Source organism: Somniosus microcephalus, chromosome 7, assembly GCF_052327205.1.
Source record: "Somniosus microcephalus isolate GS21.2 chromosome 7, FLI_Smic_1.0, whole genome shotgun sequence".
In the NCBI taxonomy this organism is placed as follows: domain Eukaryota; kingdom Metazoa; phylum Chordata; class Chondrichthyes; order Squaliformes; family Somniosidae; genus Somniosus; species Somniosus microcephalus.
Genome location: NC_140993.1, coordinates 249,374,296 through 249,390,747, shown reverse-complemented (window position 1 = coordinate 249,390,747; position 16,452 = coordinate 249,374,296).

Genomic DNA, 16,452 nt, shown 5'->3' with positions numbered 1-16,452 from the left:
AGTTCCTATTATTTGTTGATTAATACTATGTTCAACGGTATAGCTACTGTTAGGGGGCCTATAAACTACTCCCACCAGTGTTTTCTGCCCCTTGTTATTTCTTATCTCCAGCCATACTGATTCTATTTCATGATCTTCTGAGCCAAGATCCTCTCTCACTACTGTCCTTATGTCATCCTTTATTAGCAGGGCTAACCACCCCTCCCCCCCTCCTTTTACATTCTGCCTGTCTTTTTGAAATGTCAAGTACCCTGGAATATTTAGTTCCCAAGGTTGGTCACCTTGCAATCAGGTCTTACGACACAAAGCTGGGTGGGCGTGTGTGCTGTGAGGAGGATGCAGAGAAACTCCAGTATGATTTGGGCAGGTTGGGTGGGCAGATGCAGTATAATGTGGATAAATGCGAGGTTATCCACTTTGGTGGCAAAAACAGGAAGACAGGTTATTATCTGAACGGCAATAGATTGGGAAAAGGGGAAGTGCAACGAGACCTGGGTGTCCTTGTGCACCAGTCGCTGAAGGTAAGCATGCAGGTTAGCAGGCGGTTAAGAAGGCAAATAGTATGTTGGCCTTCATAGCGAGAGGATTTGAGTACAGGAGCAAGGATGTCTTGCTGCAGTTGTACAGGGCCTTGGTGAGACCACACCTTGAGTATTGTGTGCAGTTTTAGTCGCCTTATCTGAGGAAGGATGTTCTTGCCATGGAGGGAGTGCAGCGAAGATTCACCAGACTGATACCTGGGATGGCAGGAATGACATATGAAGAGAGATTGGGTCGATTAGGCTTATATTCGCTAGAGTTTAGAAGAATGAGAGGGGATCTCATTGAAACTTATAAAATTCTAACAGGACTAGACAGACTAGATGCAGGAAGGATGTTCCCGATGGCCGGGGAGTCCAGAACCAGGGGTCACAGTCTAAGGATAAGGGGTAAGCCATTTAGGACTGAGATGAGGAGGAATTTCTTCACCCAGAGAGTGGTGAACCTGTGGAATTCTCTACCACACAAGGCAGTTGAGGCCAACTTATTAAATATATTCAAGAAGGAGTTAGATATATTTCTTAAGGCTAAAGGGATCAAGGGATATGGGGAGAAAGCAGGGACAGGGTACTGAATTTGGATGATCAGCCATGATCTCATTAAATGGAGGAACATGCTCGAGGGGCCGAATGGCCTACTCCTGCTCCTATCTTCTATGTCTATGTAATGGCTATTAGATCAAAGCCATTTATCTCTATTTGTGCCACTAATTCGTCTATCTTGTTACGAATGCTTTGTGCATTCAGTTAAAGAGCCTTTAATTTTACCATTATTCCCTGCTTTAACCTTATTCACAGATGTACTATTAGCATTAAATTCTCTGCCCCTTCCTGTCACACTCTGCTTATCTTTACCCAAATCGCTGCACTGCTTTATTGCCTTGACTTTCCGCTTTAGATTTCTAAATATCCCCTCACCCGACTCCTCCCCCCGCCCTTTTTAGTTTAAAACCCAGACTACAGCCCTAGTTATTCGATTCGCCAGGACACTGGTCCCAACCCAGTTTAAGTGAAGTCCGTCCCAACAGAACAGCTCCCTCTTTCCCCAGTACTGGTGCCAGCGCCTCATGAATCAAAAGCCCGTCCTCCCACATCACTCTTTGAGCCACGCATTTAACTCTCTGATCTGCTTGTCCTTATGCTAATTTGCGCATGGCTCAGGTAACAATCCAGAGATTATTACCTTTGAGGTTCTGTGTTTTCATTTGGAACCTAGCTCCTCAAACTCTCTCAGCAGAACCTCATTCCTAGTTCGACCTATATCATTGGCTCCTACGTGGACCACGACAACTGGAACCTCCCCCTCCCACTCCAAATTCTTCTCCAGCCATGAGGAGATATCTTTAACACTGGCACCAGGCAGTCAACACAGCCATCAGAACTCCCGGCCGCGGCTGCAGAGTACAGTGTCTATCCCCCTAACTATACTGTCCCCTACCACTACAGCTTTCCTTTTCATTCCCCCCACTTGAATGGCCTCCTGTACCATGGTGCCGTGGTCAGTTTGCTCATCCACCCTGCAGACTTTGCCCTCATCCACACAGGCAGCAAGAACCTCATACCTGTTAGATAATGGCAAAGGTGAGGTTCCTCCAGCACTGCACCTGGGGTCCCCTTACCTGCCTGAGATGCAGTGACATCCTTCTGTCCCTGACCACTAACCCGACCTGTAAAACTACCTAACCTGTGGATTGTGACTGCCTCCTGGATCAAAGTTTCCAGGTAACTCTTCCCCTCCTTGGTGCCCCGCGATGTCTGCACCTCGGACTCCAGCTCAATAACTCTGAGCTGAAGTTCCTCGAGATGCAGATAATTACTGCAGACGTGGCCGTCCGGGATCGCGATGCTCTCCACAAACTCCCACGTGCTGCACTTGCGGCACACTACCTGCACTGCCATCCCTTTATAACTTTGTTTTATTTATTTAATTAATTAAAGTATTTAATAAAATTAGCTTACAGTTTAGTTTTTAACTAATTAATAGATCTAGTTTAAGTTATAGGTAGAAGAAATTAAATATTTACCTGTAACACACAGCGCTACAAGAATTAGAGGCAAAATGCAGTACGTTCTTTCCCCTCTGCTCCGAATTCCCATTCTCTCCATATTCCCAAATTTAACACTGTTTAGAAGCACTCAGTTTAAGTCCACTCAGTGCAGACCACTCTGTGCATCAGCAGATAGTGTTTTCTGTTTTGAGTGAAGAAATTTCTCCTCCTCTCAGTCTTAAATGACCGACCCCTTATCCTGAGTCTATGGCCCCTAGTTCTAGACTCTCCAGCCAGGGGAAACAGCCTCTCAGCATCTACTCTGTCAAGTCCTCTAAGAATTTTATACGTTTCAATGAGATCACCGCTCATTCTTCTAAACTCCAGAGAATAAAAGCCCATTCTACTCAATCTCTCCTCGTAGGACAGCCCTCTCATCCGAAGAATCAATCTAGTGAACCTTCGTTGCACCCGCTCTAAGGCAAATATATCCTTCCTTAGGTGAGGAGATCAAAACTGTACACAGTACTCAGGTGTGGTCTCACCAAAGCCCTATATAATTGCAGCCAGATTACCTTACTCTTATACTCCAAACCCCTTGCAATAAAAGCTAACATACTATTTGCCTTCCTAATTGCTTGCTATACCTGCATTTTAACTTTCTGTGATTCGTGTACAAGGACCCCCAAATCCCTCTGAATACCAACATTTACTAGTCTCTCACCTTTTAAAAAATATCCTGCTTTTCCATTCTTCCTAGCAAAGTGGATAATTTCACACTTCCCCATATTATACTCCATCTGCCACATTCTTGTTCAATCACTTAACCAGTCTATATCCCTTTGCATCCTCCTCACAGCTTATTTTCCCACCTAGCTTTGTATCATCAGCAAACTGGGATATATTACACCCGGTCCCCTCATCTAAGTCATTGATATAGATTGTAGCTGAAGCCCAAGCACTGATCCTTGTGGCACTCCCTTAGTTAAACGTTGCCCTCCCGAAAATGAACCATTTATTCCTACTCTCTGTTTTCTATCTCTTAACCAACCCTCAATCCATGTTAATATATTACCCCCAATCCCATGAGCCCTAATCTTGTGTAACAACATCTTATGTGGCACCTTATTGAATGCCTTCTGAAAATCAAAATATACTACATCCACAGGTTCTCCTTTATCTACCCTGTTAGTTACACACTCAAAAAACTCTAATAGATTTGTCAAACACGATTTCCCTTTCATAAAATCATGTTGACACTGCCTAATCATACTGTGTATGACATTCTGCCTCTCTTCCTTCTTATTCCACTGAAAACTCTGCTCTTCAGCAACTTATTCTAGCCTCATTTCCTCCTCCAGATATCTGAGGAAGATGAAGCAGAGGAATAAAACCTCTGTAGCCACTCCTACCAGAACTTCATAGCATGTGCAATCACTCACACCTTTTTCTCTCAAACACCAACCTAGAAACATCCACAACAGTGGATTTAGAGACACCGCACTGGGTGAAACATAAAGCATGACTGAGCAGAAGCACCCGAGAATAGAAGATGAGAAGGTAAACATTGCTGATCGGAGTGTCAGGAAACATCACACCATAGCTGAAGAGCCTTTGGATCCAGATGCCTGCACAGGCAGAAATGCTGTCCATGTAACAACTCAAGAGATGCAGTCTGTAACAGGCCCATCTCAGGACTTAGCTGCTGTGGAGGCAAGGACCACCTCAGTCCCAAGAGGCTCATAATGGCACTCAGAAACAAGTACCTCACACATTCCTGCCACTCAGGTAGCATCTAGGAAGAGCACGAGATAAGGGATAAGAATTCACACCACACATTGGCAACAAGGGGAAGCATGGTGGTAAGAAGCACTAGGAACATATGTATACTAATGAGGCGCCTGCCTGAAATAGTCATTAGCTGCCTTGTATTAGCAAAACGGGGTATTATCGCTGGTTGGAGGACAGCAATTGAAATTTGTGCTGTGCAAGCTTCGTCTAGGTGTATCATGTTTTGAGCGGTCTAACCAGTGGTTCTTAAAGGGACCACTGGAGGCCGCTCAAGAAATGACCATAAAACCTTTTAAAGGTTGAAAAGCTCCTCGTGGTACAACAAAAATATTGTGAGCTGCTGCCAGCCCTGCACCTCCCAACCTCAATCACCCCCGCTCCCCCCGCCCCCCACCCACACCACCCCCACCCCAACCCCCGCCACATTTTGGAGGGTTACTCACAAGAAAAAGTAAGGACCTTTATAAGTAGAGAGGAATAGTTAAAGTTAATGCCCATAAAATCTTTAGTTATTGTAGATGTAGTAGTATATATTAAAATAAGGTAATTTTTACCGAATGCCAACAAGGATGACAAAATTTTTTGTCTTGAAGAATTTTCTGTTTTTCTTTCTTTTTCCATGACATGAAATTCCTTTTACACTTTATGAAATTCCTCAATTCAACTCCAATATACAGGAAGAGTTCAGTAATGCACACAAAGCTGAGTGTAATTCTCCACCAATCCTAAAACCCAAACAGGAAACAACTATTACATTTAATTGCAAATGAAAAGACTTCAGCAGTTCTATCCCAAATATGTTATGCAAAATAGGTTTCTTAAACTTATATAAAGCTTACCTAGTTTTCACAAAGATTTTTTTAATGAGAATAGACGAGATACTGGGTCTACTTCCAAGTAACAGAGAAGACTGAGGAGATCTATTAGAGGTTTTTAAAATTATGAAGGGTTTTGACAGATTGTATAGGGAAAGACTATGGCCTAGAAATTCAGTGGCCTGCGCCACCAGTTTGCGCCCAAAGAGGGCTTTTGCGCCACTGTGCAAACCTACCGCGATATTTAGCGGGGCGCTAATGGCAGCGTTAGCCATTAGCGCTGCGCCGCCACCGATGACGTCATCGGTGTGCGCAGCGCCCCGCTATCGCCCCGCTGGCCATATTTGGTTGCTGCCGCCTCGCCCGCGCCGGCCGCAAACAGCGACCGGTACACGGGGCCTACCTGTGCCGGTACTGGGACGAGTTAAGGTGGAGGTGCGGCCGGCCGCTTTTTCGGCGGCCGCCTGCCCGCACCTCCTTCCCCAGCCTCCTACAGCCCCTCCCCCGCGGCATTGCCGGCTGTTTCCAGAGAGCCTGGCACTTCTCCTTGGTGCCGGGCTCATTTGCCGGCACTCGCGAGCGGGGATCGCGCTGTTGCAGGCACCTCCCCCTTAAGACTGAGAGGAAGGCCTGCAGTACCGCAGGCTGCCGTGCCGCAGCGGGTGGCGCTGCGGCACTTTGCACGCCGATATTCAGTTTCAGCGCCCCAAGCGTGGCGCCAAAACCCTTGTTTAGCGGCCGGCTTCCACTTGGGGCGCTGAAAGTGAATTTCCCGCTGGCGCAAGTGGTTCCTTGCGCAGCAGTAATTCCGGCGCCCAGGCGAGCTGGGCGCCCCTAACTGAATTTCTAGGCCTATGTTCTCTGGTTGGGGATTAAGTGCTGAAGGATCATTAATTTAAAATTGCACAAAGTGACAGAGGAAAGAAGATAAGAAAAATGTCTTTATGCAGACAGTTGTCAGAGCACAGAATGCTTTGGCACAGTGAGTAGTTAAGGCAGACCACTGCATCTTTTAAAGAAAGAGTAAACATCTAAAGCAGAGGTAGACACAGAGCTGTGGAGAAAGAACAGCAAACTGGGATTAGTTTTGGATTGCTCTAGCAAAGAGCTGGCACAGGCACGATAGACCGAATGGCCTCCAACTGTGCTGTAAACTTTTATGAAAGAAAAAGAATGAAAGACTTGCATTTATATAGCACCTTTCACAACCACCGGATGTCCCAAAGCACTTTACAGCCAACGAAGGACTTGTGAAGTGTGGTCACTGTTGTAAACACGGCAGCCAATTTGCACACAGCAAGCACCCACAATCAGCACTGTGATAATGACCAGATAATCTGTTTTTGTTATGTTGATTGAGGGATAAATATTGGCCAGGACACCGGGTTCTATGGTAGCATAAGGCAGCGCAGATCTTGGTTTCTACTGCCAGTAGCCAGTTCAAAGATAGAATTGTGACTATGTGCTCAGCATTGCTTACAGTTCCTGTAGTTTCTTTTTCTGTCTTACTTTCCACATATGGTAACTCATTGAATCCACTTTGGAATGATGGAAGACTGAGTAAACCCTGCTGAGATTCAAACCTAGCTGCATCTAGACCCCAAGCCAGAGGTCAACCATCTAAGCTACCCAGTGCATACATCACTTAACGCAGAAATATAGAAGATAGGAGCAGGAGTAGGCCATTCGGCCCCTCGAGCCTGCTCCGCCATTCAATGCGATCATGGCTGATCATCCAAGTTCAGTACCCGGTACCTGCTTTCTCCCCATACCCTTGATCCCTTTAGCCTTAAGAAATATATCCAACTCCTTCTTGAATATATTTAATGAATTGGCCTCCACTGCCTTCTGTGGTAGAGAATTCCACAGGTTCACCACTCTCTGGGTGAAGAAATTCCTCCTCATTTCTGTCCTAAAAGGCCTACTCCTTATCCTTAGACTGTGACCCCTGGTTCTGGATTCCCCGACCATTGGGAACATCCTCCCTGCATCTAGTCTGTCCAGTCCTGCCAGAATTTTATAAGTTTCAATGAGATCCCCTCTCAGTCTTCTAAACTCCAGCGAGTACAAGCCCAATCGACCCAATCTCTCCTCATACGTCATTCCTGCCATCCCAGGTATCAGCCTGGTGAATCTTCGCTGAACTCCTTCCATGGCAAGAATATCCTTCCTCAGATAAGGCGACCAGAACTGCACACAATACTCAAGATGTGGTCTCACCAAGGCCCTGTACAACTGTAGCAAGACATCCTTGTTCCTGTATTCAAACCCTCTCGCTATGAAGGCCAACATACCATTTGCCTTCTTAACCACCTGCTGCACCTGCATGCTTACCTTCAGCAACTGGTGCACAAGGACACCCAGGTCTCATTGCACTTCCCCTTCTCCCAATCTATTGCCATTCAGATAATAATCTGCCTTCCTTTTTTTGACACCAAAGTGGATAACCTCACATTTATCCACGTTATATTGCATCTGCCATGCTTCTGCCCAATCACCCAACCTGTCCAAGTCATCCTGTAGTTTTCTGGCATCCTCCTCACAGCACAAACGTCCACCCAGCTTTGTGTCATCTGCAAATTTGGAGATATTACATCTAGTTCCCTTGTCTAGATCATTAATATATATTGTGAATAGCTGGGGTCCAAGGACCGATCCCTGCGGTACCCCACTAGTCACTGCCTGCCACTCGGAAAAAGACCCGTTTATTCCAACTCTTTGCTTTCTATCTGCCAACCAGTTCTCTATCCAAGTCAATACCTTGCCCTCAATCCCATGTGCCTTAACTTTACACGCTAATCTCTTATGTGGGACCTTATCGAAAGCCTTCTGAAAGTCCAAATACACCACATCCACTGGTTCTCCCTTATCTATTCTACCAGTTACATCCTCAAAAAATTCCAGTAGATTAGTCAAGCACGATTTACCTTTTGTGAATCCATGTTGACTTTGTCCGATCCTGTCACTGTTTTCCAACTGCTCTGCTATTACATCTTTTATAATGGACTCTAGCATTTTCCCCACTACCGATGTCAGGCTTACCAGTCTGTAATTCCTCATTTTCTCTCTACCACCTTTTTTGAATAGTGGGGTAACACAGGAGACTGGTCAAGAAGGTAAGAGCCCATGGGATCCAGGGTGCCTTGGCGCGTTGGATCCTAAACTGGCTGAGTGGCAGGAGGCAGAGGGTGATGGTCGAAGGATGCTTTTGTGACTGGAAGCCTGTGTCCAGTGGGGTACCTCAGGGATCGGTGCTGGGTCCCTTGTTGTTTGTGATCTACATAAATGATTTGGATGAGAATGTAAAAGGTATGATCAGTAAGTTCGCAGATGACACGAAAATTGGTGGGGTGGTAAATTGCGAGGAGGAAAGCCTCAGGCTACAGGACGATATAAACGGGTTGGTCAGATGGGCGGAAAAGTAGCAAATGGAATTTAACCCTGAAAAGTGCGAGGTGATGCATTTTGGACGGACAAATAAGGCAAGGGAATACACAATGAGTGGTAGGACCCTAGGAAGTACAGAGGGTCAGAGGGACCTTGGTGTACATGTACATAGATCTCTGAAGGCAGCGGAACAGGTAGATAAGGTGGTTAAAAAGGCATATGGGATACTTGCCTTCATTAGCCGAGGCATAGAATATAAGAGCAGGGAGGTTATGATGGAGCTGTACAAAACGCTGGTGAGGCCACAGCTGGAGTACTGTGTGCAGTTCTGGTCGCCTCACTATAGGAAGGATGTGATTGCTTTGGAGAGGGTGCAGAGAAGATTCACCAGGATGTTACCTGGGATGGAGCGCCTCAGCTATGAAGAAAGACTAAACAGGCTGGGGTTGTTTTCCTTGGAGCAAAGAAGGCTGAGGGGGGACCTGATTGAGGTGTACAAAATGATGAGGGGCATAGATAGGGTAGATAAAGAGGAACTTTTCCCCTTAGTAGGGGGGTCAATAACAAGGGGGCATAGATTCAGGGTAAGGGGCAGGAGATTTAGAGGGGATTTGAGGAGGAACTTTTTCACCCAGAGGGTGGTTGGAATCTGGAACTCACTGCCTGAAAGGGTGGTAGAGGCAGGAACCCTCACAACATTCAAGAAGCATTTGGATGAGCACTTGAAATGCCATTGCATACAAGGCTATGGACCAAATGCTGGAAAATGGGATTAGACAGGACAGGGGTGGATGGGCGGCGCGGACACGATGGGCCGAAGGGCCTCTTTCTGTGCTGTAAAACTCTATGGCCTAGAAATTGAGTTTTGGCTTAGCCAGGGCTTTAGCGCCGGAAGTTAGTGCCGGCGCTAAGTCCCCCTGCGCGCGCCAAAAATTCAGCAGGGCCGCGCCCAAACGGCTGCCGGCGCTACTGAAGGGTCTTTGCGGCGGTAAATCGGCGCTAACTGCCGTTTCGCGCCGCAATTCCGGCGCTGCGGCACCCAATGCGGTGCGGCAGGCTCAGGAAGTGCAGGCCTCCTCCTTCCCTTAAGGAGGAGCTGCCTGCACCCGATCGCGGCCCGCGAAAATCTTTTAAAAAATGAGCCCGGCACCTCGGACAAGTGCCGGGCTTGCTTCTGTTCCGCGGGGGGGGGGGGGGGGGGTTAGTCCGGGGAGGGAGCTGCGGCCAGGCGGCCGGCGGGAAAGCGGCCGGCCGCCGCGGGGCCTTTAATGCGCCGGCGCAAAGACTCGTAAGACTCTGTTGCCAGAGTCTTAGTTGCGGCTGTCACGGGCGAGGCGGCCGCAACTGAATTTCGGCGCTGGGGCCCGTCAGCATGGCAACCGGGACGCTGCGCACACCGATGACGTCATCGGTGCCGGCGCAGCGCTACCGGTCTACCGCGGCGTAAGGGCCCCAGGCAATATCGGCGCCGGCGCCAAATGCAGCGCTAGGCCCTCTAGCGCCGCAAAATCGGCGCTAAGGGCACTCAATTTCTAGGCCTATGACTCTATTAGCTACCCTCCAATCCATGGGTACTGTTCCAGATTCCATCGAATGTTGGAAGATGACATTAACTTACAAAGTTAAGCTCAAATAAGATCAACCATCTGCCACCAAACATACTAAAAACTGGAATTGGCTATACAGATATTGTTGTTTTCATATCTTCACATTATTCCCTTGGTGAAAAGTATGAAGCAGTGGAAGGATTTGCAGGCTGATTAACAGTCTGGCAGGCCACAACGTGAATGCTTGTTCCATGACTGTAACAGCAGAAGTTGTGCTTAGTCTTGTATGGCCGGATGTTTTATGGGGTCTCACAACCCATACAATAAGGGAGGCCACCCACAGACACCGGACAGAGTATCCTGCTGGATGTCAGCCCAGAAGTCAGAGCCGGTGCTCGGTTCCCCACCCATTGGGCCTGTCTGGAGCAGGGTTCGCACCCTGCACCTTCTGAGTCGGAGGAAGGAATGCTAGCACTAAGCCAAAGGCTTGCTCCTATGTGAATAGTATATTGGGATCTTTTACATCCACCTCAGGCCCAGATTTTATAGGACAGGGCTCAGCTACAGCTGGTGATTGTCGGGCCCCGGCTTTCAATGTAAGTTCATTCATGTACCCTGAAATCCTCTTCCACCTCTCATTTTTATGTCAAACACATCTAGACATCATTCCAACTTCTAAAATAAAATCATAAAATGCTGGAAAACACTTAGCAGGTCAGGCAGCATCTGTGGGAAGTGAAACAGAGTTCACGTTTCAGGTCGATGGTCTTTCATCTGAACTCCAACTTCTAAATTCATTTCATCAATGGAATATCAGTCTTCCCCTTTAAGTTCATAGGGCAGATTTTACGAATTCATGCTTCCACCATGGAACTTCACTATTAGGAGTAAATATTGGGAATTCAGGCATGGAGGTCAACTGACCCCATAGGATTTTTCATCAGCTCACAAGTATGCCTGTATGTCCTGTCCCACCGGCAGGACAGACCCACCAGAGGTGGCAGTAGAGTGGTATACAGTTGGGAGGGAGTGGCCCTGAGATTCCGCAACATTGAATCCAGACCCCATGAAGTCTCATGGCTTCAGGTCAAGCATGGGCAAGGAAACCTCCTGCTGATTACCACCTACCACCCTCCCTCTCAGCTGATGAATCAGTACTCCTCCATGTTGAACATCAACTTGGAAGAAGCACTGAGGGTAGCAAGTGCACAAATGTACTCTGGATGGGAGACTTCAATGTCCATCACCAAAAGTGGCTTGGTAGCACCACTACTGACCGAGCTGGCCTGAAGGACATAGCTGCCAAACTGGGACTGCGGCAAGTGGTGAGAGAACCAACACAAGGGAAAAACCGACTTGAGCTCATCCTCACCAATCTATCTGTCGCAGATGCATCTGTCCATGATAGTATTGGTAGGGGTGACCACTGCACAGTCCATGCGGAGACGAAATCCCGTCTTCACACTGAGGACATCCTCCAGCGTATTGTGTGGCATTACCACCGTGCTAAATGGGATAGATTCAGAACAGATCTAGCAGCTCAAAACTGGGCATCAATGAGGCACTGTGGGCCATCAGCTGCCGCAGCAAAATTGTATTCCACCACAGTCTGTAACCTCATGGCCTGGCATATTCCTCACTCTACCATTACCATCAGACCAGGGGACCAACCCTGGATCAATGAGGAGTGTAGAAGAGCATGCCAGGAGCAGCACCAGGCGTACCTAAAATTGAGGTGCCAACCTGGAGAAGCTGCAACACAGGACTACATTGCATGCTAAACAGCGGAAGCAGCATGCTATGGACAGAGCTAAGCAATCCCACAATCAATGGATCAGATCAAAGCTCTGCAGTCCTGCCACATCCAGTCGTGAATGGTGGTGGACAATTAAACAACTAACGGGAGGAGGAGGCTTCGTAAATATCCCCATTCTCACAAATGGCGGAGCCCAGCATGCGAATGCAAAAGACGAGGCTGAAACGTTTGCAACCATCTTCAGCCAGAAGTGCTGAGCGGATGATCCATATCAGCCTCCTCCAGAAGCCAGTCTTCAGCCAATTCGATTCACTCCACGTGATTATTTTTCTTTTTCGTTTATGGGATGTGGACATCGCTGGCAAGGCCAGCATTTATTGCCCGCCCCTAATTGCCCTTGAGAAGGTGGTGGTGAGCCGCCTTCTTGAACCGCTGCAGTCCGTGTGGTGAAGGTACTCCCACAGTGCTGTTTGGTAGGGAGTTCCAGGATTTTGACCCAGCAACGATGAAGGATCGGCGATATATTTCTAACTCAGAATGGTGTGTGACTTGGAGGGGAACTTGGAGGTGGTGTAGAGGAACAAATGGACCTTGGAGTGCATATCCACAGATCCCTGAAGGTAGCAGGCCAAGAAGATAAGGGCCTAGAAATTCAGTGGGCCTTGCGCCCACTTAGCGCCTAAAGAGGTCTTCTGCGCCGGCGGGGTTGGTAGTGCAGAAATTGAGTGCAGCGTTAATGGCGGCGGTAGCCGGTAGCGCTGCGCCGGCACCGATGACGTCATTGGTGTGCGCAGCGCCCTGGTTCTGCCCCGACGCCCATATTCAGTTGCGGCCGCCTCTTCCGCAGCGGCCGCAAACAATGTTCGTGAAACACGGCCTTCATGCAGCGTTAGTGGGGCGCATAAAGGTGGAGGTGCGGCCGGCCGCTTTTTCGGCGGCCGCCTGCCCGCACCTCCCTCCCCGGCCTCCTACACCACCCCCCCGCGGCATTGGTGGCTGATTCCCGCGAGCCCGGCACTTCTCCGTGGTGCCGGGCTCATTTGCCGGCAGAATCCAGCGGCGATCTCACGGCTGCAGGCAGCTCCTCCTTAAGAGAAGGAGGAGGCCTGCAGTACCCCAGCCTGCCGCACCGCATCGGGTGGCGCAGCGGCAGCTGGAGCGCTGAAATTCACTTTCAGCGCCTCAAGCGGAGGCGGGCACACCCTGGAACAGCGCCCGGTTCCGACTTGGGGCGCTAAAAGTGAATTTCTGGCGGGCACAACGGGCTCCGGGCGCTGCGCAAACTTTTGGGCGCAACTGAGCTGGTGGGGCCATACCTAATTTCTAGGCCAAGGTGGTTAAGAAGGCATACGGAATGCTTGCCTTTATTAGCCGTGGCATAGAATACAAGAGCAAGGGGGTTATGCTTCAACTGTATAAAACATTAGTTAGGCCTCAGCTAGACCAGCTCTGGTCACCACATTACAGGAAAGATGTGATTGCACTAGAGAGGGTACAGAGGAGATTTACAAGGGTGTTGTGGGAGTAGAGAATCTTAGCTATGAGGAAAGACTGGATAGGTTGGGTCTGTTTTCCTTGGAACAGAGGAGGCTGAGGGAAGACCTTATTGAGGTGTATAAAATTATGAGGGGCATAGATAAAGTGGATAGAAAGGACCTATTTCCCTTCACAGATGGGTCAAAAACCAGGGGGCACAGATTTAAAGTAATTGGTGGAAGGTTTAGAGGGGATTTGAGGGGAAATTTCTTCACCCAGAGGCTTGTGGGGGTCTGGAACTCACTGCCTGAAAGGGTGGGAGAGGCAGGAACCCTAACCACATTTAAAAAGTACTTGGATGTGCACTTGGGATGCTCTAACCTGCAGGACTACGGACCAAGAGCTGGGAAGTGGGAGTAGGCTGGATAGTTCTTTGTTGGCCGGCGCGGACACGATGGGCCGAAATGGCCTCCTTCCGTGCTGTAACTTTCTATGATTCTATGATTCTATAGTGGAGTTCCCATGCACCTGCTGCCCTCATCCTTCTAGGTGGAAGAGGTCGTGGGTTTGGGAGGTGCTGCCAAAGAAGCCTTGGCGAGTTGCTGCAGTGCATCTTGTAGATGGTGCACACTGCAGCCACGGTACGCCGGTAGTGGATGGGATGCCAATCAAGCGGGCTGCTTTGTCCTGGATGGTGTTGAGCTTCTTGAGTGTTGTTGCCGCTGCACTCATCCAGGCAAGTGGAGAGTATTCCATCACACTCCTTACTTGAGCCTTGTGCATGGTGGAAAGGCTGTGGGGAGTCAGGAGGCGAGACACTCGCCACAGAATACCTAGTCTCTGACCTGCTCTTGTTGCCACAGTATTTATGTGGCTGGTCCAGTTAAATTTCTGGTCAATGGTGACCCCCCAGGATGTTGATGATGGGGGATGCAGCGATGGTAATGCCGTTGAATGTCAAGGGCGGTGGTTAGACTCTTGCTTGTTGGAGATAGTCATTGCCTGGCAATTCTGTGGCATGAATGTTACCTGCCACTTACCAGCCCAAGCCTGAACGTCATCCAGGTCTTGTTGCATGCGGGCATGGACTGTTTCATCATCTGAGGGGTTGTGAGTGGCGCTCAAGACTGTGCAGTCATCAGCGAACATCCCCATTTCTGACCTTATGTTGGAGGGAAGGTCATTGATGAAGCAGCTGAAGATGGTTGGGCCTAGGACACTGCCCTGAGGAACTCCTGCAGCGATGTCCTGGGGCTGTGATGATTGGCCTTCAACCAGCACAACCATCTTCCTTTGTGCTAGGTATGACTCCAGCCAGTGGAGAGTTTTCCCCCCCCGATTCCCATTGACTTCAGTTTTACTAGGGCTCCTTGATGACTCACCCGGTCAAATGCTGCCTTGATGTCAAGGGCAGTCACTCTCACCTCACCTCTGGAATTCAGCTCCTTTGTCCATGTTTGGACCAAGGCTGTAATGAGGTCAGGAGTCTTGGCGGAACCTAAACTGGGCATCAGTGAGCAGGTTATTGGTAAGTGCTACTTGATAGCACTGTTGATGACACCTTCCATCACTTTGCTGATGATTGAGAGTAGACTGATGGGGCAGTAATTGGCTGGATTGGATTTGTCTGGCTTTTTGTGGACAGGACATACCTGGGCAGTTTTCCACATTGTCGGATAGATCTAAGTGTTGTACCTGTACTGGAACAGACTGGCTAGAGGTGCGGCTAGTTCTGGAGCACATGTCTTCAGCACGATAGCCGGGATGTTCTCAGGGCCCATAGCCTTTGCTGTATCCAATGTGCTCAGCCGTTTCTTGATATCACGTGGAGTGAATTGAATTGACTGAAGACTGGCTTCTGTGATGGTGGGGACCTCAGGAGTAGGCCGATATGGATCATCAACTCGGCACTTCTGGCTGAAGATGGTTCCAAACGCTTCAGCCTTGTCTTTTGCACTCACGTGCTGGGCTCCACCATCATTGAGGATGGGGATATTCATGGAGCCTCCTCCTCCCGTTAGCTGTTTAATGGTCCACCACCATTCACCACTGGATGTGACAGGACTGCAGAGCTTTGATCTGATCCGTTGATTGTTGGATCACTTAGCCCTGTCTATAGCATGCTGCTTCCGCTTTTTATCATGCATGTAATCCTATGTTGCAGCTTCCCTAGGTTGGCACCTCATTTTTAGGTATGCCTGGTGCTGCTCCTGGCATGCTCTTCTGCACTCTTTATTGAACCAGAGTTGGTCCCCTGGCTTGAAGATAATTGCAGAGTGAGGGATATGCCGGGTCATGAGGTTCCAGATTGTGGTGGAATATAATTCTGCTGCTGCTGATGGCCCACAGCGCCTCATGGATGCCCAGTTTTGAGCTGCTAGATCTGTTCTGAATCTATCCCACTTAGCACGATGGTAGTGACACACAACATGCTGGAGGATGTCCTCAGTGTGAAGACGGGATTTCGTTTCCACAATGACTGTGCGGTGGTCACTTCTACCAATATTGTCATGGCCAGATGCATCTGTGACAGGTAGATTGGTGAGGACGAGGTCAAGTAGGTTTTTCCCTCGTGTTGGTTCTCTCACCACCTGTCGCAGGCCCAGACTGGCAGTTATGTCCTTCAGGACTCGGCCAGCTCGGTCAGTAATGGTGCTACCGAGCCTCTCTTGGTGATGGACATTGAAGTCCCCCACCCAGAATACATTCTGTGCCCTTGCTACTCTCAGTGCTTCTTCCAAGTGGCACTCAATATGGAGGAGTACTGATTCATCAGCTGAGGGAGGGCGGTAGGTGGTTTCCTTGCCCATGCTTGACCTGAAGCCATGAGACTTCATGGGGTCCAGAGTCAATGTTGAGGACTCAAAAGGGCCACTCCTTCCCAACTGTATAGCCACCTCTGGTGGGTCTGTCCTGCCGATGGGGATGGTGATGGAGTTTGGGACATTGGCTGAAAGGTATGATTCTATAGTAATCTGGTATGTTATGATTAAGGTTATCCACCAGGTGGTGCTGTAGCCAATGCTGCTGCTAAGGTCAGGGGTTAGCTTCCTGCCAAGGTCAGCAAAGGTGCAATGCCTGGATGCAGGCCTGCCTGGTTGTTTCGCAGTCGTTTAATAAAGTACTCATATTAATCCTAATACCTCGCCTCTT